The following is a 26,187-nucleotide window of genomic DNA, read 5'->3' on the forward strand; positions in this document are numbered from 1 at the left end:
GGGATTTCTTATAAGTGTCCGGGTTAGAGTCCTGCTCCTTGAAAGCGGCAGCTCTACCCTTTAGCTCAGTGCAGATGTTGCCTGTAATTAATAATAATATAATAATATGCCATTTAGCAGACGCTTTTATCCAAAGCGACTTACAGTCATGTGCGCATACATTTTTACGTATGGGTGGTCCCGGGGATCGAACCCACTACCCTGGCGTTACAAGCGCCACGCTCTACCAATTGAGCTACAGTTGGTTGGGGTATGTACGTACGGTCACTGTGGGGATGATGTCATCGATGCACTTATTGATGAAGCCAGTGACTGATGTGGTGTACACCTCAATGCCATCGGAAGAATCCCGGAACACTGTTTTTTCCCCCTCTGGTTGCACATTTAACATGGTGGTAGAAATGAGGTAAAATGGATTTAAGTTTCCCTGCATTAAAGTCCTCGGCCACTAGGAGCGCTGCCTCTGGATGAACGTTTTCCTGTTTGCTTATGGCCTTATACAGCTCATTGAGTGTGGTCTTAGTGCCAGCATTGGTTTGTGGTGGCAAATAGACAGCTACGAAAAATATAGATGCAAACTGTCTTGGTAAATAGTGTGGTCTACAGCTTATCATGAGATACTCTACCTCAGGCGAGCAAAACCTCGAGACTTCCTTAATATTAGATTTTGTGCACCAGCTGTTTTTAACAAATATACACAGACCGCCATGCCTTATATTGTAATTTGACTCACAGACAAATCTTTGTTTGATGTGATCTAATGATGATATTTTAAAGCAACAGTTCAGCTCTAAACATTTTTCTTAAACTGAGAGGTTATTAAATGCCTGTTGTATTAGATTACAGAATGGAAATAAACTGTTAGAACACGATTCTCAGAATTCTGTTGTACATTCACAATTACTCCTGTATTTGAATCACTTCCAAAAAAAGAGGGGCGGCAGGTAGCTTAGTGGGTAAGAGCGTTGTGCCAGTAACCGAAAGGTCGCTGGTTCTAATCCCCGAGCAGACTAGGTGAAAAATCTGTTGATGTGTCCTTAAGCAAGGCACTTAACCCTAATTGCTCCTGTAAGTCACTCTGGATAAGAGCGTCTGCTAAGTAAATAATAATTATTATCTTACCGGAGTCCGTTGTTCTATCTTGCCGATGCAGCGTAAACCCTGCTAGCTGTATGTTATCCATGTCGACGTTCAGCCACGACTCGGTGAAACATAAGATGATATTACAGTTTTTAATGTCCCGTTGGTAGGATATTCGTGATCATAGCTCGTCAATTTTGTTATCTAATGATTTTACTTTGGCTAATAGGACTGATGGAAGAGGCAGATTACCCACTCGCCATCGGATCCTTACAAGGCACCCCGACCTACGTCCCCGATATCTCCGTCTCTTTCTCCTGCGAATGGCAGGGATTTGGGCCTTGTCTGGTGAAGTAAATCCTTCGCGTCTGACTCGTTGAAGACAAAATCTTCGTCCAGTACGAGGTGAGTAATCACTGTCCTGATATCCAGAAGTTATTTTTGGTCATAAGAGACTGTGGCAGAAACATTATGTACAAAATAAGTTACAAATAAGGCGAAAAAACACACATAATAGCACAATTGGTTAGGAGCCCGTTAAATGGCAGCCATCTCCTCCAGTGCCATTATCCAACTACGTAGTTTAACGCATCTTCATATCCAAATTCTGGAAAATTCTGGAAAATGCAATGTTTTGTTTTGGTAGGGATTCCATCTCTAGCGTTCTACCTTCTCACGCACCTTTACCTTGTCACAGGGAACAACCAAACTCTGACCAATCAGCGCTGCTTTGAATGTTGCTAGGTTTCTCGTGGGCGGGGTTTTGCACCATGTTTGGCATAGATAAAAAAGGACGCATCAGATCAGTTCTGAAAATAATATCAGAATTGGGCTTTCTGTGTAAATGCAGCCATATTACAACAAAAAAAACTGAATCGTAAGGAACCCATTTTACCCTATACTAAAGCCTTAGGCTGTGTTTACACAGGCATCCCAATTTTGATATTTTGCCATATTATTTACAAAAGATCTGATCTGATTGGTCAAAAGACCAATTAGTGGCAGAGTATCAGAATAAGGCTGTCTGTGTAACTGCGGTCTTATTAGTAGTCTAGTTAAAAGTTTCAAAACACATCTCACCATTCACATCACTTCTTCTGCTGTACTGCACCGCGTTCGTAATTGACTCCAGGATCTCAAGATGGGCGGACCCGGTCTCTAGGTGCATACTAAAAATAGATCCTTCTTATTGGACTCTCTCCCAGGGATGCCGTTTTCTCCATGCATTATGCATGTATGCTAATGTTTGACATGGATTAGCTGAAATGCCACCCGTGGTTTGTCTTTCAATGAAGTATACGACCAGAAGAAGCAGCGATAATTTAGGAAACGTATTGGTTGATAGACCATTTTAGAATGCATGCAGAGTCAGTTATGCATTTTAGTGTATGTGATGACTGTTGCATGTAGAGAAAGTAATTGATTGAGTTGATATGGATTTATTGGGATAGCGCTTTAACTGAAATGTACGTTTTGAGAAAATATAAGGGCTGGTGGAAGATATCGCAGGTCCTTACAAGCTCTCTCCTCTTCTATCCTATCATCTCTCCCTTCTGATAAATCCTTCTCCCTCCTGTCTCCTGACTCTGCCTCCTCGACGCTACTCTCCCCCCTTTCCTTTGACTCTCACTGTCCCCTTTTCTCCCGGCTCGACCCTCCCCTCCCGCTTCGTGCCTGAGTGACTCACTGCAAGCTGAGCGAAAATGGAGGAAAATGAAACTTCTGGAGGACCTATCATCTTTCCACTCCCTCCACTCTACCTTCTCTTCATCTGTATCCACTGCTAAAGACGCATTCTATCACTCTAAATTTCAAGCTTCTGCCTCCAACCCTGGGAAACTCTTTTCCACCTTCTTCTCCCTCCTTAATCCTCCACCTCCCCCCCCTCCCTTCTCCCTCTCTGCCACTTTGAAAAAGGTTGACAACATCCGCTCTTCATTTAAAATCAAATCAAATTGTATTTGTCACATACACGTGTTTAGCAGATGTTATAGCAGGTGTAGCAAAATGCTTGTGCTTCTAGCTCCGACAGTGCAGTAATATCTAACAAGTAATATCCAACAATTTCACAACACATACCTAAAACACACAAAACTAGTAAGGAATGGAATTTAAGAAAATATACATATATGGACAAGCAATGACAGAGCGGCATGGACTAAGATACAGTAGAATATTATAGAATAGAATGCAGTATATACATGAGTAGTGCAAGATATGTAAACATTATTAAAGTGACTGTAAACATTATGAAAGTGACTAGTGTTCCATTTCTTAAAGTGGCCAGTGATTTCAATAGGCAGCAGCAGCCTCTAATGTGCTAGTGGTGGCTTTTTAACAGTCTGATGGCCTTGAGATAGAAGCTGTTTTTCATTCTCTCAGTCCCAGCATTGATGCACCTGTACTGACCTCGCCTTCTGGATGATAGCGGGGTGAACAGGCAGTGGCTCGGGTGGTTGATGTCCTTGATGATCTTTTTGGCCTTCCTGTGATATCGGGTGCTGTATGTGTCTTGGAGGGCGGGTAGTGTGCCCCCGATAATATGTTCGGCAGAACGCACCACCCTCTGGAGAGGCCTGCGGTTGAGGGCGGTGCAATCTTCTGAGTCCACTGGTCACCCTCACACAGAACTTCCCTACGCATTGATCTTTTTCTCCCCTCTCTCTCCAGATGAAATCCTGCAACTAGTGATATCCAGCTGCCTGACAACCTGCCAGCTTGACACCATCTTTTCCTCCCTTCTCCAGACTAGGATAACCTATACTCACTTCCCTCATCAACTCATCCCTGAACACTGGCCGTGTCCCCTCTGACTTCAAGATGGCCAGTCGCTCCCCTCTTCAAGAAACGAACACTCGACCACTCTGACGTAAAAAACAACAGACCTGTATCCCTTCTTCATTTTCTTTACAAAACACTTGAGCGTGCTGTCTAAGACCAACTCTCTCGTTATCTCTCTCAGAACGATCTTCTTGACCCTAACCAGTCAGGCCTCAAGACGGCTCACTCAATTGAGACTGCTCTGCTGTGTCACAGAGGCTCCCCTCTCTGCCAAAACTGACTCTCTCTCCTCTGTTGTCATCCTCCTAGATCTTTCCGCTGCCTTCTACACCGTGAACCATCAGATACTCCTCTCCACCCTCTTAGGGCAGGGCGTCTCAGGCTCTGCACACTCCTGGACTGCATCCTACCTGGCTGGTCGCTCATACCAGGTGATGTGGAGAGGATCTGTGTCTGCACCACATGCTCTCACTACTGGTGTCACCCAGTTCTCGGTTGTAGGCCTTCTCCTCTTTTCTCTACTAACCAAGTCACTCGGCTCTGTCATATCTTCACATAGTCTCTCCTATCATTCAACACATCAATACCACTCACAAAGACAATTAGTGATGCAGTCAATCTCTCATATACTTTGAGGCAGGAGAGATTGACATGCATGTTATTGATATTAGCCCTCCGTGTACATTTAAGTGCCAGCATGCTGCTCTGTTCTGGGCCAACTGTAATTTGCCTATGTCCTTCTTTGTGACACTTGACCATATAACTGGGCAATAGTCCAGGTGTGATAAAACTAGGCCCTGTAGGAATTGTTTTATGAATGTAAATGTAAAGGCCCATGATTTTCTGCCAATAAAAAGTAGTTAGCAACACTCTTGTCATTGCTCCTGTCAACCATATGACATGAACGTTAACTGGGTTATTGTGTAAAGTAAGACTTTGCAATGAAAGCTATTTGTAAAGACCGTTTTTAAAATACCTCCTGTTTTATCAATCGCTAATATCACAGGAACTGACTTACATGTACAGTGCATTCGGAAAGTATTCAGACACCTTCCTTTTTCCACATTTTGTTACGATACAGCCTTATTCTAAAATTGATTAAATTATTTTTTTCCCCTTATCAATCTACACACAATACCCCATAATGACATAGGTTTTTAGACATTTTTGCAAGTATTTACATAAGTATTCAGACCATTTGCTATGAGACTCAAAATTGAGCTCAGGTGCATCCTGTTTCCGTTGATCATCCTTGAAATGTTTGTACAACTTGATTGGAGTCCACCTGTGGTAAATTAAATTGATTGGACATGATTTGGAAAGGCACACACCTGTCTGTATAAGGTCCCACAGTTGACAGTGCATGTTAGAGCAAAAACCAAGCCATGAGGTCGAAGGAATTGTCCTTAGAGCTCCGAGACAGGATTGTGTTGAGGCACAGATCTGGGGAAGGGTATCAAAAAATGTATGCAGCATTGAAGGTCCCCAACAACACAGTGGCCTCCCTAATTCTTAAATGGAAGACGTTTGGAACCACCAAGACTCTTCCTAGAGCTGGCCACCCGGCCAAACTTTGCAATCAGGGAGAAGGGCCTTGGTCAGGGAGGTGACCAAGAACCCGATGGTCACTCTGACAGAGCTCCAGATTCCTCTGTGGGGATGGGAGAACCTTCCAGAAGGACAACCACTCCTCATTAAAAGGCACATGAACGCCCGCTTGGAGTTTGCCAAAAGGCACCTAAAGACTCTCAGACCAAGAGAAACAAGATTCTCTGGTCTGATGAAACCAAGATTGACCTCTTTGTCCTGAATGCCAAGCATCACGTCTGGAGGAAACCTGGCACCATCTCTACGGTGAAGCATGGTGGTGGCAGCAACATACTGTGGGGATGTTTTTCAACGGCAGGGACTGGGAGACTAGATCAAGGGAACGATGAATGGAGCAAAGTACAGAGAGATCCTTGATAAAAGCCTGCTCCAAAGTGCTCAGGAACTCAGACTGGGGTGAAGTTTCACCTTCCAATAGGACAACGACACTAAGCACACAGCCAAGACAACACAGGAGTGGCTTCGGTACAAATCTCTGAATGTCCTTGAGTGGCCCAGCCAGAGCCCGGACTTGAACCTGACTGAACATCTCTGGAGAAACCTAAAAATAACTGGCAAGCGACGCTCCCCATCCAACCTGACAGAGCTTGAGAGGATCTGCAGAGAAGAATGGGAGAAACTCCCCAAATTTCTCTGCACAGCTTTGCATTTTGCCGCCGACTCTAATCTATCTTCTACTGTAGAGCAAGAGTTTACATTTTATGTCTTCTGTCACATAACCAAATCACAACGCACTACACCCCACTGCAACCTCTATCTCATGGTAGATGACGTGCATCTCAATCCAGGGGCTTTCAGTGACGGGGCCAGGTTCAATGGGAAGCCATTCGTTATCTTAGCTTCCCATGACTTGGGGGTGACCATAATAGCATGATAGCAACCTGCAACTCAATAACCTTAGAGTGGAGTCAGTTGATAGTGCCTGAGGGAGACGGATGAACTAGACCCCCTGCTATGGAATAATCCCTCTCATGCCAGACTGTATTTCCCTCTACACAAAGCCATTCAGAAACACAGGATATTTTCGCATGGGCTTCTTGACTCCCACACTGCACAAGAACAGATAAGGTTTGCGTCCCAAATGGTAGGCTATTCCCTATGGGCCCTGGTTAAAAGTAGTACACTACATAGGGAGTGGTTGCTATGGTGACACCCTGACATCTGCCAATCATCGTATAGAGGCTGGTGAAAACTGGGGTCTCAATCTTTCCCCTGAAACAGACCCGAGGGGGCAGCGAGTAGAGGGTTTAGGAAGGTTGACTGACAGCTACATGGGATGTGAGTGAAAGACACTAACAGGGGTACAGGCAGAAGGAAAAACCTCTTACGAAGATGTCTTTCTGTCTGTTTCTTACTAACCCTAGGAAGTGTTTTGATTCTGTCTATCAGGTAACACAGTCATTGTTCTGTCCATTGTTTGGAAACTATTTTGAGCTGTATATGTGGCAAATGATGGAGCTTGTGTCCTTTTTGTCCTATAGGTAGTTCATTGATTATTTTCTACAGCATGTGTGTGCACGTGTGTGTGTCACAGCCTCACAGGTGTGACTAATTGCCTCATTGACTAAACAAAGCAATTTGATTGGATATTGGAATGATTGATTTTACACTTGGCATGTATTAATGCACGTTCACGTCGTGTTGGAAACTCTGACATTTCTGACTTGCTAACGTAGTCGGATCCCGTGTATCCCCACCAGAATCAACCAATAGGAAGCGCTACGCAAATGCATGCGTTCATTTAAACTCTGAGGTCCCGAGTTTCTGACATGACGTGAACACGGCGTTAAACCCAGTTTTTTCTGTTGAGGTGTGGCAACCCGCAGGAAGTGAATGCAGTCCCGAGACATGATGGATCTTTTGTGCAGCATTTTGGTGAGAGCACATGGCTACTGAGGATTGTGAGATTAAGAGCCAATTCATGCTTGATCCGAAAATGTGGTCGGAGACTCCGTAATTGAGCTCCATACCGCATCGCTGTGCGTCTCTGAAATTCTTTAACAATGTGGAGGGCTCCGTATAGCTCTGCATTGACATGATTCGTTGATGGTAGGTGAAGTTGGGAGGAGGTACTGTATAAACACCAACTCACTTCATTGACAACTTCCTTCACAACAGCTCTGCGCTGCTCCGCGAAGCGCAAAAAGTATGTTTGCTCTGACTTCTGCAGGGGCCGCATTGCAGTAAATGCTGTATGGCCAATGCAGAAGTTGGACTGACAATGCAGCGCCTTTAACTTAAAGAAAATGGACACCTGCCTCCTGGGCTGCACCACTTCCTGTGCTTTTCGTTTATTTTCTTCGTAATGGTATGTTTTGGTATGTTTTTAATCTTGCATGGTTTTTAAACAAACTTATTTGATACAACGTAAAATAATGGAGAATGGTCTGATTCTTGAGTGCAGTTATGGAAAAAACATGCCTTAACTCCCTAGAGCCGATGTCCGCTCCCCCAGCATAAATCTAATTAGCATAATTTTAAAAGCCCCATAAAAATAAGTCAGTTTAAACTACAGATATCTATTTTTTTCGGGGGCGGTGTGCGTCTCAATCCACCGCATCCGCCGATGTCGCACTTCCGCATCTGTTGTGAAAGGTGACAAAGCTAGAGCGGTGTTTGTCAGGCCATGAGACATCCCGAAAATAGGTGTTCTCACAAAATTGTCTGCAGCGTGCAAACGGTTTGCCCACTGGCCTCACAAGACTTGTCTGAAAGCTGAAAAATAAAATGGAAGCATAAATGGAGATTGTTTAGTGCCAGAAATAAGGGGTTAAATACATCTTTCTTATATCTCTCAGATCCTTGGTATGACCTTCTTAAAACAATTCCATGTAGCTTAGTAGAACCCTTCCCCCGGCTTAGACTGTAATGGGTTAAATAAATTTTTCAACTGGTCCACTGTTGTCTGCCTCTACTTCACGCTACCTGCTCAACCCAGATCCTAAGAACCTGTCATCAGCGAGGCCATTCATTTTGAATGTACTATATACACCCACACACATGTTTATGTCTGTGCATACCTTTTTGAGTATGAGCGTGTGTGTCTGACAGCCAGGTCATCCAGACTCCCAGCCAGCTGCTGCTATTAGCCTTTGGCTGGGTTTTTGTTGGGGGGGGGGAGCTGTGATCGAGTCTAGAGGATGTGTATGTGGGTGTGTGATGAAGTCCCCATTGTAAACGCAGTGGCCAGCGAGAGGTGCAGTATTAGAGCTGGCTAGAGTGGCCTAGACATAAACACAAGGGTAATTGCTGCTCCCCCATTGCCCCAAATGACAGCTAATATCACAGCAGAAGGAGGCTGGTGAACCATTACCTGGCTGGAGCACAAGGGCATTTTTCAAGCCTTTTTCAATGGCCGATGAGCTCCAATTTGGCTGCAAAATGGTTCCTCATATACCCTGGCCACCCAATTTATTCGTCCCTGTTTGATCGAAAGGTGCAGTCTCTACATAACCGATTGTCCTTGAGAATTATATACATATTTTGGGATTTGCTGGACAATCGGCGAAGGGGTTGTTGGATTGACCTGGGGCTGTTGCATGTATGGATGTGCACGTAAGCTTGATAATTGAGAAGCTTTAATGACTCAACCTAACCTCAAGGTCATATGATATGCGTAATTTGCATTTATGGACAAAATTAGCCAAACCTATTAGTGGTTGTGTAATTTCAATCACTGTAATCAATTTATATAATAGCAGTAGGATGAATCACAGTTCACATTTCGCATAAGGGGCTAACCGTTCGTATAATCTACGGTTGTATATTTTGAACATTCATTCATGTACAGGGGTTGGAACCGGTTCACAGAACAGAACCTGAACATAACATTTTCAAGGAACAGAGCCAGAACCTGGAACGAAAGTGATCCATACTGTTCGGGAACAAAACCGTTCTTTTTAAAAGCATGGGAACCGGTTAATAATGTTATTTTATTCGTTCCAGGCATTTTTTTGGGTCCCACAACAAAACGTAACAAGGCGCCTACGCAAAGCCCTCACTCTGTCACTAATAAATATATTCCAGTGTCTGCCTGCAAGCTGAAAATCTTTGCCTGTTTGTGTTTAGGCTACCTGCCCATCCCCCCTCTGAAGCATAGGGTACTGTGCTGATGTTACAAGCTTGATTCAGAAGATAGGGAGAGATATTTTTTTATTAGCTAGAGAAGAATGGATTAACTTTTTCAATGATAGTTAAGGATACTATATGGCTAGTTATCACGTTTCATGTTGGATAAAAAAGTAACACGTGTTTTTAATTCTGGTGCCGCTCAGCACACAAGCTTGTTAGCTAGCTAGCTAGTTCAAGCTTGTTAGCTAGCTAGCTCTAAGGACATTCAAAGCTCCTCCATAGACTCTGCTCCTCCTAGGTATAATTCTGTGGACCAAATTCATATAATGCATGTCATAACAAGATGCCCAGGACTTCAAGCCTCCTCCTCTCTCGCTCTCTCCCCACTCGCAAAATTTCTGTTGCGTATTGCGCCATAGGCTACACTTTTCTGTCCATCACACATGTAAGCAACTAGCTTGCCTGCTCTAAACACACTGATTGGTGAAGTCATTTAATGAGCTTAATGTAAAAAGCTGTGGATCACACAGGTTAAAAAATGAACAATATAAACCAGTACTTATTTTTGGTTCGAACCAGTTCAGAACTTTATTTTGCTGGTCGGAACAGTGGAACGAAACCAAACAAATTTCTGTTCAGAATGAATTGATTTTAAAATAATTTTGGTTACAACCCCTTCTCATGCATGCTTTCTTGGATGAAAGCATACTTTCTGATATTTAGAAAAATGCTGTGGGTTTGAGATGGCTCTCGAAAACCCTTCTTCTCCCTATGCAGGGTTTTCAGCAGTTACAGTTTCTCACCATAGCCTCTGTGAACTACAATTCCGAGGCTTTGTTTTAATGTTTAGAAATGTCAATGATCTTTTTCAAACCGGTTTTCGGGTATCTATCATATCAGAGAGAAATTATCTTTAAAATAAAAAAGATACACTTACTGTACCGGTTTTACACAGATCCACAAGCTGTGTGTGCTTCCAGCTGATGAACTACACTTCCTTCCCAGTTATGCTTACACACCGGTCTTCGGAGAACGCTAGATAGCACAGATGGCCGTCAGTCTTTCCTAAACAAGCGATGTAATATGGAGATATGGTCGTGTGGGAGCACTAACCCTAACCCTATAAAGGTGTGTAGTCATTTACCCTTTGTTGGGATGAAAGATACTTTCCTTGTGTTTCCAAAAAAAGAAATGCCTGTTAATGTTTAGAATAAAGTCAGGGCTCTTAACAAAATGCCCTCCATCAGAAACGACTAAGGTCAATAGCAGTGGCGGTCAGTGCCGTTTAAGTTGAGGGAGGATGATTATTTCTGCCTTATTTCTATAACAGCATATTGGATGACTGTCATTCATATTCCATTTACCCAGTTCAATGTAACATCGATAGTTTTCGACTACTACATGATACTCACATGTTCCCTATTCCCTATTCCCTAGCCTATGAATGAATGTTTACAACATAGGTGCACACAGGTCGAAAGAAAGATATGTCGTGACAGACAGTGACACATTCAATACCGCCTTGCACACTCTTGCCTGCATCTAGCTGATCTATGGTGTAATCAATAGATAAACCGTTACAACAAGAGTTTCTATTGGACAAATTCAGGTATGATTATATGATTATTATGTTTGCTTCCGTTTTAAGAAATGTTTTTCAACAGAATTGGCGGAATGAATACACCCCTGATTACACGCAAACAGTTCACTTTCAGAGCCACATAGAAACAGTTCATTGTATTCCTTCTCGCATCTACGCGTTCTCCTCCTCTCACCTTTTCCCTTCGCTTGTGGACTTCAATGCACAACACATCAGCTGTCTGTGACCAGGCGAAAAAACCTTTCCAAGCCAAACCTTCATATCATAACTGCTACACACAGCTTACATCGTTGTCACCATATTAGCTAAACTAACATCATAGTCAACAGAGCTAATAGAACTAATTAGTAAACCCGCTACAGTCATGCAGTACAGTGTAGTAAGCAGTTTAGCAGTTACAGCGGCGGGCCCCGGTGGCAATAAATTAGTCAAACCAAAAGCTTACCTTGACTTGGAATTGTTGGATAGTCAGAGCCAGCTAGCTAACCTAGCATCCCTCTGTTTGAGCCATGTGTTTGAGTAGGCTAAACTAGTTGGCTGCATTTGCTAGCTTAGTAAGTGAAAGTGAAAAAAAGAAGAGGAAATATAGCTAACTCTCTCTCTCTCTCTTGCTCCTCCTTCATTGTTGAAGAAATTAATTTGTTCTAAATTGTTCAACTATTGTCTTTCTCTCTCTTTGAGTCAACTACTCACAACATTTTATGCACTGTGCTAGCTAGCTGTAGCTTATGCTTTCAGTTCTAGATTCATTCTCTAATCGTTTGATTGGGTGGACAATGTCTCAGTTCATGCTGCAAGAGCTCTGATAGGTTGGAGGATGTCCTCCGGAAGTTTTCATAATTACTGTGTAAGTCTATGGAAGGTGGTGAGAACCATGAGCCTCCTAGGTTTTGTATTGAAGTCAATGTACCCAGAGGAGGACGGAAGCTTGTTGTCCTCCAGCTACACCATGGTGCTACCCTACAGAGTGTTGTTGCGGCTACTGTAGACCTTCAATGCGTGTTTTAACCCTCCCGTTGTCCTAGGGTCAAAATGACCCGCCACTGTGTTGAACCAACTTTATTTAATTTTTGTATTTTTGGGATCATTTGTGAGAAGGAGGCAGTGAGACTTTAAAGAAAGTATCACTGCCTCCTTCTCACAAATGATCCAAAAAATATAAAAATTAAATAAAGTTGGTTCAACAGAGTGGCGGGTCATTTTGACCCTAGGACAACGGGAGGGTTAATCAATTATTTGGTGACGTGAATAGATTTTGTAGTTTTATCTAAAAAGGATAACTTTTAAATGTTTCAGTATTTTTATTTTTATGAAATCTACTGAACAGGATGGTCCTCCCCTTCCTCCTCTGAGGAGCCTCCACTGGTCAATAGGCACTAAAGCAGTTAGCGTCTATGAATGGGGTAGATTTGAGAGTGCAACCTATTGTTGATTTCTGACGATTCACATTCAAATGACATTGCAGATAATCCTTTACTAAAAATGTGTGAGGAGAAATGTATATTATGCACTGACATAGGGAAATCCAAGGATTATGGATCAGCGAAAGTGCACCTTCAAACTTAAAGGAAAGGGAACAATTATGTGAATTATGTGATTAAACACCTGTAGGTAGCATGACATATTAATTGACGACTATATGTGACAATTCCGTTGCTTATCAGTGTAATACTCATAAGAAATCCACTTTAAAATAAATTATGAATTTAGTTGATCCCTAAATTGGTAATATGAGTGGTCATGTACAGTGGGGAAAAAAAGTATTTAGTCAGCCACCAATTGTGCAAGTTCTCCCACTTAAAAAGATGAGAGAGGCCTGTAATTTTCATCATAGGTACACGTCAACAATGACAGACAAAATGAGAAGAAAAAAATCCAGAAAATCACATTGTATGATTTTTAATGAATTTATTTGCAAATTATGGTGGAAAATAAGTATTTGGTCACTTACAAACAAGCAAGATTTCTGGCTCTCACAGACCTGTAACTTCTTCTTTATGAGGCTCCTCTGTCCTCCACTCGTTACCTGTATTAATGGCACCTGTTTGAACTTGTTATCAGTATAAAAGACACCTGTCCACAACCTCAAACAGTCACACTCCAAACTCCACTATGGCCAAGACCAAAGAGCTGTCAAAGGACACCATAAACTAAATTGTAGACCTGCACCAGGCTGGGAAGACTGAATCTGCAATAGGTAAGCAGCTTGGTTTGAAGAAATCAACTGTGGAAGCAATTATTAGGAAATGGAAGACATACAAGACCACTGATAATCTCCCTCGATCTGGGGCTCCACGCAAGATCTCACCCCGTGGGGTCAAAATGATCACAAGAACGGTGAGCAAAAATCCCAGAACCACACGGGGGGACCTAGTGAATGGCCTGCAGAGAGCTGGGACCAAAGTAACAAAGCCTACCATCAGTAACACACTACGCAGCCAGGGACTCAAATCCTGCAGTGCCAGACGTGTCCCCCTGCTTAAGCCAGTACATGTCCAGGCCCGTCTGAAGTTTGCTAGAGTGGATTTGGATGATCCAGAAGAGGATTGGGAGAATGTCATATGGTCAGATGAAACCAAAATATAACTTTTTGGTAAAAACTCAACTCGTCGTGTTTGGAGGACAAAGAATGCTGAGTTGCATCCAAAGAACACCATACCTACTGTGAAGCATGGGGGTGGAAACATCATGCTTTGGGGCTGTTTTTCTGCAAAGGGACCAGGATGACTGATCCGTGTAAAGGAAAGAATGAATGGGGCCATGTATCGTGAGATTTTGAGTGAAAACCTACTTCCATCAGCAAGGGCATTGAAGATGAAACGTGGCTGGGTCTTTCAGCATGACAATGATCCCAAACACACCGCCCGGGCAATGAAGGAGTGGCTTCGTAAGAAGCATTTCAAAGTCCTGGAGTGGCCTAGCCAGTCTCCAGTTCTCAACCCCATAGAAAATCTTTGGAGGGGGTTGAAAGTCCGTGTTGCCCAGCTACAGCCCCAAAACATCACTGCTCTAGAGGAGATCTGCATGGAGGAATGGGCCAAAATACCAGCAACAGTGTGTGAAAACCTTGTGAAGACTTACAGAAAACGTTTGACCTGTGTCATTGCCAACAAAGGGTATATAACAAAGTATTGAGAAACTTTTGTTATTGACCAAATACTTATTTTCCACCATAATTTGCAAATAAATTCATAAAGAATCCTACAATGTGATTTTCTGGATTTTTTTCTTCTCATTTTGTCTGTCATAGTTGACGTTTACCTATGATGAAAATTACAGGCCTCTCTCATCTTTTTAAGTGGGAGAACTTGCACAATTGCTGGCTGACTAAATACTTTTCCCCCCCACTGTAGATAGTGAGGCTGTGAGATGAGAGGACTGCGTTCAAATCTGGCAGTTTGACAGTTACTGTATGTCAAGCTCATACCCAGCCTTAATTTAATAATAATAATAATAATAATAATAATAATAATGTATATTTTTTTTATAGTGCTTTTCATTACATTCTCAAAGTGCTTTAAGCAAAAAAAAAAAAAAAAAATGCAACAAATAGTTCAATAGATGGACAATCATGGCAGGCTGGGTAGTGTTCGTTCATGGCTTGAGCAGTCAGCTTTACTATGTGATGGCAAATAGATAATCCTTCTTCGTAAACTCTCGTAAAAAAGGGGGAGCAGCAGCTCTCACAGTAGGTAGGTGTCGATCAATTGATCATCCATCCATTCATCCATCCTAGATATACAGTAGAAAAACCTATGCCTTGTCAAGTGCACTTATGTGTAACACCACTGTCAAATCAAATGTTATTGGTTGCGTACACATATTTTGCAGATGTTATTGCAGGTGCATCGAAATGCTTATGTTTCTAAATCCCCCAAAATTAAAAGTTAATGGAAGTTGAGAGCGTTCCCGGCTGGTACCTTGTGACAACGCTCTCTCTCGGTGCATGGCAAGCCAGCCACATGGTGCTGGAGGGAAACTGGAGGCGAGGTAGACAGTGTTGGATCATCAAAGGGAGCAGAAGGGAGCAGAGAGCTCCGTATCAAACGGCTTAGCAGAGACAGACAGAATATGAAGAGGGATAGAGAGAGAGAGGAGGGTGTGAGGGAGGTTATTTGGGTGGCACAGAGAGCGAGAACCATGAGTGACAAGACCTCACTAATAACTAATCACAAGAAAGTTTTGGGTTGCGATTTCAGTTGGTCTCAACCTTGGTGATCAACACTTTAGAAATGCTGTCAGCCAAGATGCTGGGTGAAATCTTGCAAGGTGACATAAGAGAAACAGTCATGAGAGAATGACAGATCTGTGGACACACATGGCATGGTGTTGACATGTGCTGATTGCTGGGATTATGGATTGGCTGGGAAGGAACCATTCAGGGTCGCAATCAATAGGCATGAAAGGGAAGGAAACATTCCGAAGCGGAGTGAATCAGGGAGGTCCTATCTGAACTCTTCCAATAAGAAACACTCATTTTCGATTTTCTGTAGCAAAATGTTTTGCTACATTTTGCCACATCCTGTTGTGGGAACAGTGGCAGCTTTTATGTGATTGCAAAACATGCCTCACTCATGCGGTTTGAGGAAAATGACTTCATGCTGTTTGTCAAATGGGGCATTACATTGCTTGGTTATGTTTCAAATGTCATCTACAGCAACAGAGAACAGCACTGTTCAATGAATTGCCTGTGTGGGAAAATGCAGTAATTTACTGTATATAATATCACCCCATATATTGATATTTCAAAACACAATTTTCATATAATTTCTGACTTTATGTAAGCCTAACTCACCCATTGGACATGCAGATGCTGCGAAAGTGCTCATCTGAGTCCATTCCGATGCTATTTCCTACTGGAATTAAAAGTATCCTCATTTTGCACTGTCAGCATTAACCTCTTACCTGTGGGGCAGATCCAATTCTTTCAGAGCCCAGAACACCTTGTTAGCAACTTTAGCATTGTGCAGACCCTGCAACAAATGTTGCCCACACGCCAGCTGTCTGCTAATCCTCGAAAATCACCTCAAGCATGTTCTGACACTCGCTCCCATATCCAGCCTTCCATGAGCCAAAAAGGAGAGAGAACATGAGGTGTAGTACCTCAGAAGACCAGGTGGGGGCACTCTTGTATTTATTGCATCTCTTCCCATGTAGGCAATGAGGGAGATAAGTTATGAAGTGTCTTTCGAGAGGCTTAATTGAAAGATGCTGGCAAAGCGGTGTGTGTGGACAGACTTGGTCAAAGGTTTCACTGTATGCTCTGCTCACATACTTACCAGGGAGCTACCAGGGAGCTGTTTCTGTCAGCGTGCAGCTGGGTCCAACGGAGAACCAGAGATTGCTCCCATGGAGCTATGGGGGCAGCATCTGTGTTTCTCTCCTACCACAAACAGATGAAAAGGACAGGTAGACCAAGAACTGGGGTTGCCACTGCTCCCTGTCCTTGGCCTTTTCAGAATCACACACAAAGGTGCCATTCACTTTTAATCCAGCAGCATCTTCCTTCTGTGAACTGGTTACAAAGAGAAACAGGAAAGGCCAAAGAAAGTGTGCTTCTTGTCTGGGTTGGCTATCTCTGAGTAAAACGGTTAGTGTTTCCCAAACTCAGTCCAAGGGACACCAAAGGGTGCATGTTTTGGTTTTTGCCCTAGCACTACACAGCTGATTCAAATAATCAACTCATCATTAAGCGTAGTGCTAGGGCAAAAACCAAAACGTGCACCCCTTGGGGTCCGCAGGACCGAGTTTGGGAAACACTGGGTTAGTGTTAAACCTTTAGATCTGTCTGGCGAGGTCTTTTTGAGGCTAAAAGGCAGCTCTTTAAATCCACTTTAAAAGTATATGGTAAATGTATCTCCCCCTTTATCAGTTTATCACGTCTTTAAAAAGCAGTTCTGTAAGAGCTGTGTAAGGTCATTATGCAATCATAAGGCAATCCATTTCTCATCCATTGCTACAGAGAGAAACCTGTCAGAGGGGAAATCATATGGTTCATTGAACAAAAGTATATGGATAACCGAGATTTGATTGTAAGCTACACAGTTTGGGCTTTTTAATTAACCCTATTTATATGTAGGTCATGCTGTATAACCAATTCCTATGGTTGTTGTCATGCCATATATGTTCTAAGACTGTACAAACAGAAATGGGACCAGGCTACACTCTTAGAAAAAAAGGTTATCTAGAGGCTAAAAGGGTTCTTTGGCGGTCCCCATAGGAGAACCCTTTGAATAATCATTTTTGGTTCCAGGTAGAACCCTTTTAGGTTCCATGTAGAACCCTTTCCACAGAGGGTTCTACATGTAACACGAAAGGGTTCTACCTGGAACCAAAAAGGGTTCTTCTATGGGGACTGCCAAAGAACCCTTTCGGAACCCTTTTTTCTAAGAGTGTAGGTAGAGTGTGCTACTCTACGAAGAAGCCTCTTGTATTGCTTTGGGATGTCTTACTTGTTTCATAGAAAATCTTCAATGCAGTTGAACAACATTTAAATTCTGCAATAAAATATTAATCAAGGCAGCGCCTCATGTGGCGAGATTCTTGGAAGTCTTGACTCATGGTGCGATTGGATATGTCCAGTTTATCTCTTTTCTTTCAAGTTTCGAGTTCCATCTGACACATTTGCAGCATGAGCCCATGTAAAATAAATCATGACATCCCTACTTATTTGGCATTCTACATTGCTCGCTGACACAAACGTTGAGATGATATGATTCCTTGACAATAGCTTCCCTGTCACATGTACTATATTGTTGAGCCTCTAGTCACAATGTGCATTAGAGATGGGATGCGATTGACTAATGCCATATTTCCACTTGATGCATATGTACTTGATGCACATGTGTTTCGCAAGGCTGCAGAATGGTTTGATCATTTTCGCCCTGTTCGACCAAAACTAATAATTACAACAGATGAAAGTTATTCTCCTATCGACCTACTGGTTTCATAGGCTGGCAGAGCTACCAACAGACTGGCGCGCACAAGGGAGCATTACAACAATTTATCTATTTTGTTTCTATTCTTCTGTCACTCATCTCTAGCAACATCAATAAATTGAGTACTGATTTCAAATCACTAGCTCGCCCTGCATGATGGCATGTTAAATTACGCAAAGAACAGTTCTGTGCATATTAATTTTGCATGCCATTCTGTTGGCTGGTTACGTGAAAACTAGCCAACAGGGTGCACTACCCAAGTGTAGTAATGATGAATTTTCCCAGTGTTATTCTTACCTGAGAGAAATTTGCAATCGTTCAGCCGGTATCCTCTCCTCTCTAACTACACAATAGTCATCATAGTTTGGCCTCTATAGGGTGCCACCCCCGCTATGGAAACTTCTACGAACTTCCGTTTGTACCACCACATGGTAATGCCACTCACAAGTTGAAAATACTGACCGCATGCGGTAAACAGAACGCACTGCAGCCTAGTGCAGCATGCCAAATGTAATGTTGCGGACTACTCCATTGAAAATGAATGACTTCCGCCGGAACGCAAAGAGTTTGACGCATCTGGTGGACAGGTAGCTTAAGGCATCTTGATAACACAATGGAAATCACTACTTGAGTTCAAATTAGATTTGTGTGTGTGGGTAGATAATAATGTACGTCAAACAGTGCTGTGTTATACGCTGCTGTGTTTGTTATATGTTTGCTTTCATTAAGACATGTCCTTGGTTTTTCTCCTATTCATACGGTCAAAGATCATATTTTAATTTTGAATGCTCTGCATGTGCATACAACTGACAAAGTTACATTGTGATGTGTGATCATGTAAGTGTTCTCATTCATTCCCATTTCAATAGAAAACCATACTTGAAAACCATGGTCATTTACGCATTCAGATGATAGTCAACTTGTGATTATGGGCATTCAGAGTCTTATGGTCGCCAATGACACCAATGGAATATTTCTGTCACGTGTGTATCTCAAGTCATGCTTAAACCAATCTAGCATATCAAGCTAGATAATCGGCAATATGTCAGATTCATTGACAACAACACGGCCACATTTCCCCCCTATTTGGAACCTGTGGTGGTGTTCACTGCATAGGCTCCTAATCTATTCATATATAGCCCATTGTCACTTCACGGGAGAGAAAAAAGACAGTGGAAAAGCATGTATGTCTTAATGCACTTTGAAAGCCTTTACATCTGCAACATAACTGTGGTGCCCTGTATATACTGTATAGACCTGAGCATAATCTATGAATGTCAAGTAGCTGTGAATGTGTAAACGCCTTGTGACTAAACTTTGTAAACATGCTTACCTAAATGGCAGGTATTTGTATGCATTATGGATCACCAAGGCAGCAGCTACTCTTCCTGGGGTCCAGCAAAATTAAGGCAGTTATACAATTTTAAAAACATTACAATACATTCACAACAGATTTCACAACACATTAAGTGTGTGCCCTCAGGCCCCTACTCTACTGCCACATATAAAAAAGTAATAATCCATGTGTACGTGTGTGTATAGTGCGTATGTTATTGTATGTTTGTCTGCATGTGTCTGTGCCTATGTTTGTGTTGCTTCACAGTCCCCGCTGTTCCATAAGGTGTATTTTTATCTGTTTTTTAAATCTAATTTTACTGCTTGCATGAGTTACTTGATGTGGAATAGAGTTCCTTGTAGTCATGGCTCTATGTAGTACTGTGCACCTCCCATTGTCTGTTCTTGTGGCATGTCTTGTGGGGTATGCATGGGTGTCCGAGCTGTGTGCCAGTAGTTCAAATCGACAGCTGGGTGCATTCAAGTAGTGATGAAGTCAATCTCTCCTCCACTTGGAGTCAGGAGAGATTGACATGCATATTATTAATGTTAGCTCTCTGTGTAAATCTAAGGGCCAGCCGTGCTGCCATGTTCTGGGCCAATTACAATTTTCCTAAGTCCTTCTTTTGGCACCTGACCACACGACTGAACAGTAGTCCAGGTGCGACAAAACTAGGGCATGCAGGACCTGCCTAGTTGATAATGCTGTTAAGAAGGAAGAGCAGCACTTTATTATGGACAGACTTCTCCCCATCTTAGCTACTGTTGTATCAATATGTTTTGACCATGACAGTTTACAATCCAGGGTTACTCCAATAAGTTTAGTCAGCTCAACTTGTTCAATTTCCACATTATTCATTACAATATTTAGTTGAGGTTTAGGGTTTAGTGAATGATTTGTCCCAAATACAATGCTTTTAGTTTTTGAAATATTTAGGTCTAATTTATTCATTGCCACCTGTTCTGAAACTAACTGCAGCTCTTTAAGTCATTTCAGTCTCTGTAGTAGCTGACGTGTATAGTGTTGAGTCATCTGCATACACAGTGTAGTTCAGTTGGTAGAGCATGGCGCTTGCAACGCCAGGGTTGTGGGTCATAATAATAATAATGTATTCACTCACTAACTGTAAGTCGCTCTGGATAAGAGCGTCTGCTAAATGACAAAAAAAAGCCAGTGTGTCTATGTGTGCGGATGACTCAACACATGCCGTTCGTAAAGATTGAAAAAATTAAGGGGCCTAGACAGCTGCCCTGGGGAATTCCTGATTTTTCCAGCAGCAGACTATGATCGATAATGTCAAAAGCCGCACTAAAGTCTAACAAAACAGCCCCCACAATATCTCAGCCAATCATCAGTCATTTGTGTAAGTGCTGTGCTTGTTGAATGTCCTCCCCTATAAGCGTGCTGAATGTCTGTTGTCAATTTGTTTACTATAAAATAGCATTGTATTTGGTCAAAACACAATTTTTTCCAAGAGTTTACTAAGGGTTGGTATCAGGTTGATTGGTTGATTATTTGAGCTAGTAAAGGGGGCTTTGCTATTCTTAGGTAGGGCAATGACTTATGCTTCAAATCAAATCAAATGTATTGGTCACATATACATGGTTATCAGATGCTTGTGCTTATAGTTCCGACAGTGCAGCATTATCTAGCAAGGAATATCTAACAGTTCTACAACAAAAACCTAATACACACAAATCTAAGTAAAGGAATGGAATAAGAATATATAAATATATGGATGAGCAATGTCATTATCATTATCAGAGTGGCATAGTCTAAGATTTACATTTTTACATTTACATTTTAGTCATTTACCAGACGCTCTTATCCAAAGCGTCTTACAGTTAGTGAGTGCATACATTTTCATACTGGTCATACATGTGTAGATGATATATCTCTGTTACATACAGTCTGTCTGTCTGTCTGTCTACTGGTCTTTCAGTCTGTCTACCAGTCAGTCTGTCTACCGGTCAGGATGTCTACCGGTCTGTCAGTCTGTCTACCGGTCTGTCAGTCTGTCTACTGGTCTGTCAGTCTGTCTACCAGTCTGTCAGTCTGTCTACCGGTCTGTCAGTCTGTCAGTCTGTCTACCGGTCTGTCAGCCCCAGGTGTATATGAAGGAGCTATATGACTCAGTGTGTGTCCCAAATGGCACTACTTTTGACCAGGCCCACAGCATCAAATTCCCTATGTGGGGCACTACTCCTGACCAGGCCCACAGCATCATATTCCCTATGTGGGCCCACAGTGGTCTAAAGTAGTGCACTATATAGGGAATATGATGCCATTTGGGACGGAGCCCAGTAGATCTGGTACTATGAAGTACCTACATGCCAGTACACTGTTATACATATCCATATTATTATATCTGAACAATATGTCCAGGTCTCAGTAGAGCGGTATATGGAATAACTCATACATAGAAGTCAGTGTGGTCTGTATTCTATAATCTCATACAGGTCCTCTTCTTCTGTGACATGTACACCAGGTTAGGGTATATATACAGTGCCGATTTTGCAGGTTTTCCTACTTACAAAGCATGTAGAGGTCTGTAATTTTTATCATAGGTACACTTCAACTGTGAGAGACGGAATCTAAAACAAAAATCTAGAAAATCACATTGTATGATTTTTAAGTATTTGATCACCTACCAGCCAGTAAGAATTCCGGCTCTCACAGACCTTTTAGTTTTTCTTTAAGAAGCCCTCCTGTTCTCCACTCATTACCTGTATTAACTGCACCTGTTTGAACTCGTTGCCTGTATAAAAGACACCTGTCCACACACTCAATCAAACAGACTCCAACCTCTCCACAATGGCGAAGACCAGAGAGCTGTGTAAGGACATCAGGGATACAATTGTAGACCTGCACAAGGCTGGGATGGGCTGCAGGACAATAGGCAAGCAGCTTGGTGAGAAGGCAACAACTGTTGGCGCAATTATTAGAAAATGGAAGAAGTTCAAGATGACGGTCAATCCCCCTCGGTCTGGGGCTCCATGCAAGATCTCACCTCGTGGGGCATCAATGATCATGAGGAAGGTGAGGTATCAGCCCAGAACACGGCAGGACCTGGTCAATGACCCGAAGAGAGCTGGGACCAGAGTCTCAAAGAAAACCATTAGTAACACACTACACCGTCATGGATTAAAAAATCTGCAGCGCACGCAAGGTCCCCCTGCTCAAGCCAGCGCATGTCCAGGCCCGTCTGAAGTTTGCCAATGACCATCTGGATGATCCAGAGGAGGAATGGGAGAAGGTCATGTGGTCTGATGAGACATAAATAGAGCTTTTTGGTCTAAACTCCACTCGCCGTGTTTGGAGGAAGAAGAAGGATGAGTACAACCCCAAGAACACCATCCCAACCATGAAGCATGGAGGTGGAAACATCATTCTTTGGGGATGCTTTTCTGCAAAGGGGACAGGACGACTGCACAGTATTGAGGGGAGGATGGATGGGGCCATGTATCGCGAGTTCTTGGCCAACAACCTCCTTCCCTCATTAAGAGCATTGAAGATGGGTCGTGGCTGGGTCTTCCAGCATGACAACGACCCGAAACACACAGCCAGGGCAACTAAGGAGTGGCTCCGTAAGAAGCATCTCAAGGTCCTGGAGTGGCCTAGCCAGTCTCCAGACCTGAACCCAATAGAACATCTTTGGAGGGAGCTGAAAGTCTGTATTGCCCAGCGACAGCCCCGAAACCTGAAGGCGCAGTGGTCTAAGGCACTGCATCGCAGTGCTAACTGTGCCACTAGATCCTGGTTCGAATCCAGGCTCTGTCGCAGCCGGCCGCGACCGGGAGACTCATGGGCGGCGCACAAAATTGGCCCAGCGTCGTCCAGGGTAGGGGAGGGAATGGCCGGCAGGGATGTAGCTCAGTTGATAGAGCATGGCGTTTGCAACGCCAGGGTTGTGGGTTCGATTCCCACGGGGGACCAGTATAAAAAAAAAAAAAATGTATTCACTAACTGTAAGTCGCTCTGGATAAGAGCGTCTGCTAAATGACTAAAATGTAAATGTAAATGTAAGGATCTGGAGAAGGTCTGTATGGAGGAGTGGGCCAAAATCCCTGCTGCAGTGTGTGCAAACCTGGTCAAGACCTACAGGAAACGTATGATCTCTGTAATTGCAAACAAAGGTTTCTGTACCAAATATTAAGTTCTGCTTTTCTGATGTATCAAATACTTATGTCATGCAATAAAATGCAAATTAATTACTTAAAAATCATACAATGTGATTTTCTGGATTTTCTTTAGATTCCGTATCTCACAGTTGAAGTGTACCTATGATAAAAATTACAGACCTCTACATGCTTTGTAAGTAGGAAAACCTGCAAAATCGGCAGTGTATCAAATACTTGTTCTCCCCACTGTGTATATATATATATATATATATATATATATATATATATATATATATATATATATATATATATATACATATATACATATATATATTTCTATATTAGCAGAATCTCAGGTTCAGAGACAGCGCAGTACAACATAAACCCCATCTGATCGATCTCCTCCTCCGTCACTCCATTCAACATATTAGCACTGGGCTTGAAGTAGCTGGTTAACACCCCCTGCTCCAGATAGCCTATCAGCTCCCACACGCACTGCTGGAACCGCCCACTCAGACAACCCTCCGACTAATCCACGTCCTTGTCACTGAGGTGGAGGATGAGGTTGGCCAGTGGTGCAGCGGTGAGGGGTCGCAGGGCGGGACAGTGTCGATAGACGGCTTTGAGGGTTTTGAGGATGGTGCGTCGGACCCCCTGGTCAGCTGAGTCAAGTTTCAGTTCATCCCCCCGAGGACAGGCCAGACCAGACAGTCAAGAGTAGAGGAGAGAGACGGCCAGTTCATGGTTTCCATTCCAGCCTTACTGAGCATGCTCACCATCGCCTGGCAGGATAGATACCCTCCTACTAGGAACCTGTCCCAGTAGCTGTGTCCTCTAGGGAAGAACTCCAGGTTGACCCGTCGGACCATCCAGTGTAAGGGTGTGTTAGGAGGGTCTCCTCCCCAGGGATCAGTCTCCATAGACTGGGTTCTAGCTGGAGGGGAACCAACAGGCATGCATGGTCCGCACTCACCACCTGTAGGTCGTGAGATGCAATAGATAGTATAGAATACAGTATATACATATGAGATGGGTAATGCAAGATATGAAAACATTAAAGTGGCATTGTTAAAGTGACTAGTGTTCCATTTATTAAAGTGGCCAGTGATTTTCAAGTCTGTATGTAGGCAGCAGCATCTCTGTGCTAGTGATGGTTGTTTAACAGTCTGATGGCCTTGAGATAGAAGCAGTTTTTCAGTCTCTCGGTCCCAGCTTTGATGCACCTGTACTGTCCTCACCTTCTGGATGATAGCGTGGTGAACAGGCAGTGGCTCGGGTGGTAGTTGTCCTTGATTATCTTTTTGGCCTTCCTGTGACATCGGGTGCTGTAGGTGTCCTGAAGGGCAGGTAGTTTGCACCCAATGATGTGTAGTGCAGACCACACCACCCTCTGGAGAGCCCTGCAGTTGTGGGCTGTGCAGTTGCCATACCAGGCGGTGATACAGCCTGACAGGATGCTCTCAATTGTGCATCTGTAAAAGTTTGAGGGTTTTAGGTGACAGGCAACATTTATTCTGCCTCCTGAGGTTGAAGAGACACTGTTGCACCTACTTCACCACACTGTCTGTGTGAGTGGACCATTTCAGTTTGTCAGTGATATGTACGCCGAGGAACTTTCAACGTACTCGACTGCTGTCCCGTCGATGTGGATAAGGGGGTACTCCCTCTGCTCTTTCCTGAAGTCCACGATCATCTCCTTAGTTTTTTTGACATTGAGTGAGAGGTTATTTTCCTGACACCACGCTGCGAGAGCCCTCACCTCCTCTGAGAGACCTCACCTGCTTCACTCCAGGCCTGCGGGCACACACTTTCTAGTAGGCTTAAATTAAAGATATGACAAATAGGAGTGGCAATAACGTCAGCTATTATCGTCAGTAATCTTCCATCCACGTTGACAGACCCCTGTGGCTTGTCATTGTTGATAGACTACAATATTTTTTAAATCTCTTCCACACTCACTTTACGGAATTCAAAATTACAATGCTTGTCTTTCATAATCTGGTCAGATATACTCGGATTTGTGATGAATGAGTCATCTGATTCAATGAATGATGGATCGGAGTTTGCCTTTTTGCCCAAAATTTCATTTAAGGTGCTCCAAAGATTTATGTCATTTATCTTTGTTTCATAGTATAGTTACTTTTTATTCAGTTTAGCCACACAATTTCTCAATTTGCAGTACATTTGCCAAGCGCTTGTGCAGCTAGACTTATTTGCCATTTCCTTTGCCTCATTCCTCTCAACCAAACCATTTTTCACAGGAATTTAACAGTTATACAGTCATTTTATTAATGTGTGCATGCTTATTAGTAACTGGGATAAGCAATTTCATAAAATGTGTCAAGTGCAGCGTCTGTTTGCTTCTCATTACACACCACGGAACAACACATATTCTTTACATCAACAACATAGGAATCACTACAAAACTTATTGTATGACCTCTTATACACTATATTAGGCCCAGCATTTGGAATTTTTGGTTTTCCTAGATATGGCTGCTATACTGTGATCACTACATCCGGTGGATTCGGATACTGCTTTCAAGCTAATTTCTGCAGCATTAGTAAAGATGTGATCAATACATGTTGATGATTTCATTCCTGTGCTGTTTGTAACTACCCTGGTAGGTTGACTGATAACCTGAACCAGGTT

General features: G+C 42.9%; 1 pseudogene across 1 annotated transcript; it reads right to left on the minus strand.

The window, feature by feature from the left end:
* Window positions 1-23,871: 23,871 nt before the first annotated feature.
* Window positions 23,872-24,559, minus strand: LOC311104622 (mitochondrial dynamics protein MIEF1-like; annotated as a pseudogene). The gene has a single exon. The product of its transcript is annotated as a mitochondrial dynamics protein MIEF1-like (transcript).
* Between the last annotated feature and the right edge of the window lie 1,628 nt (window positions 24,560-26,187).

The sequence above is a fragment of the Coregonus lavaretus genome (assembly GCF_964263955.1).
Source record: "Coregonus lavaretus genome assembly, chromosome: 29".
NCBI classification, from domain to species: Eukaryota; Metazoa; Chordata; class Actinopteri; order Salmoniformes; family Salmonidae; genus Coregonus; species Coregonus lavaretus.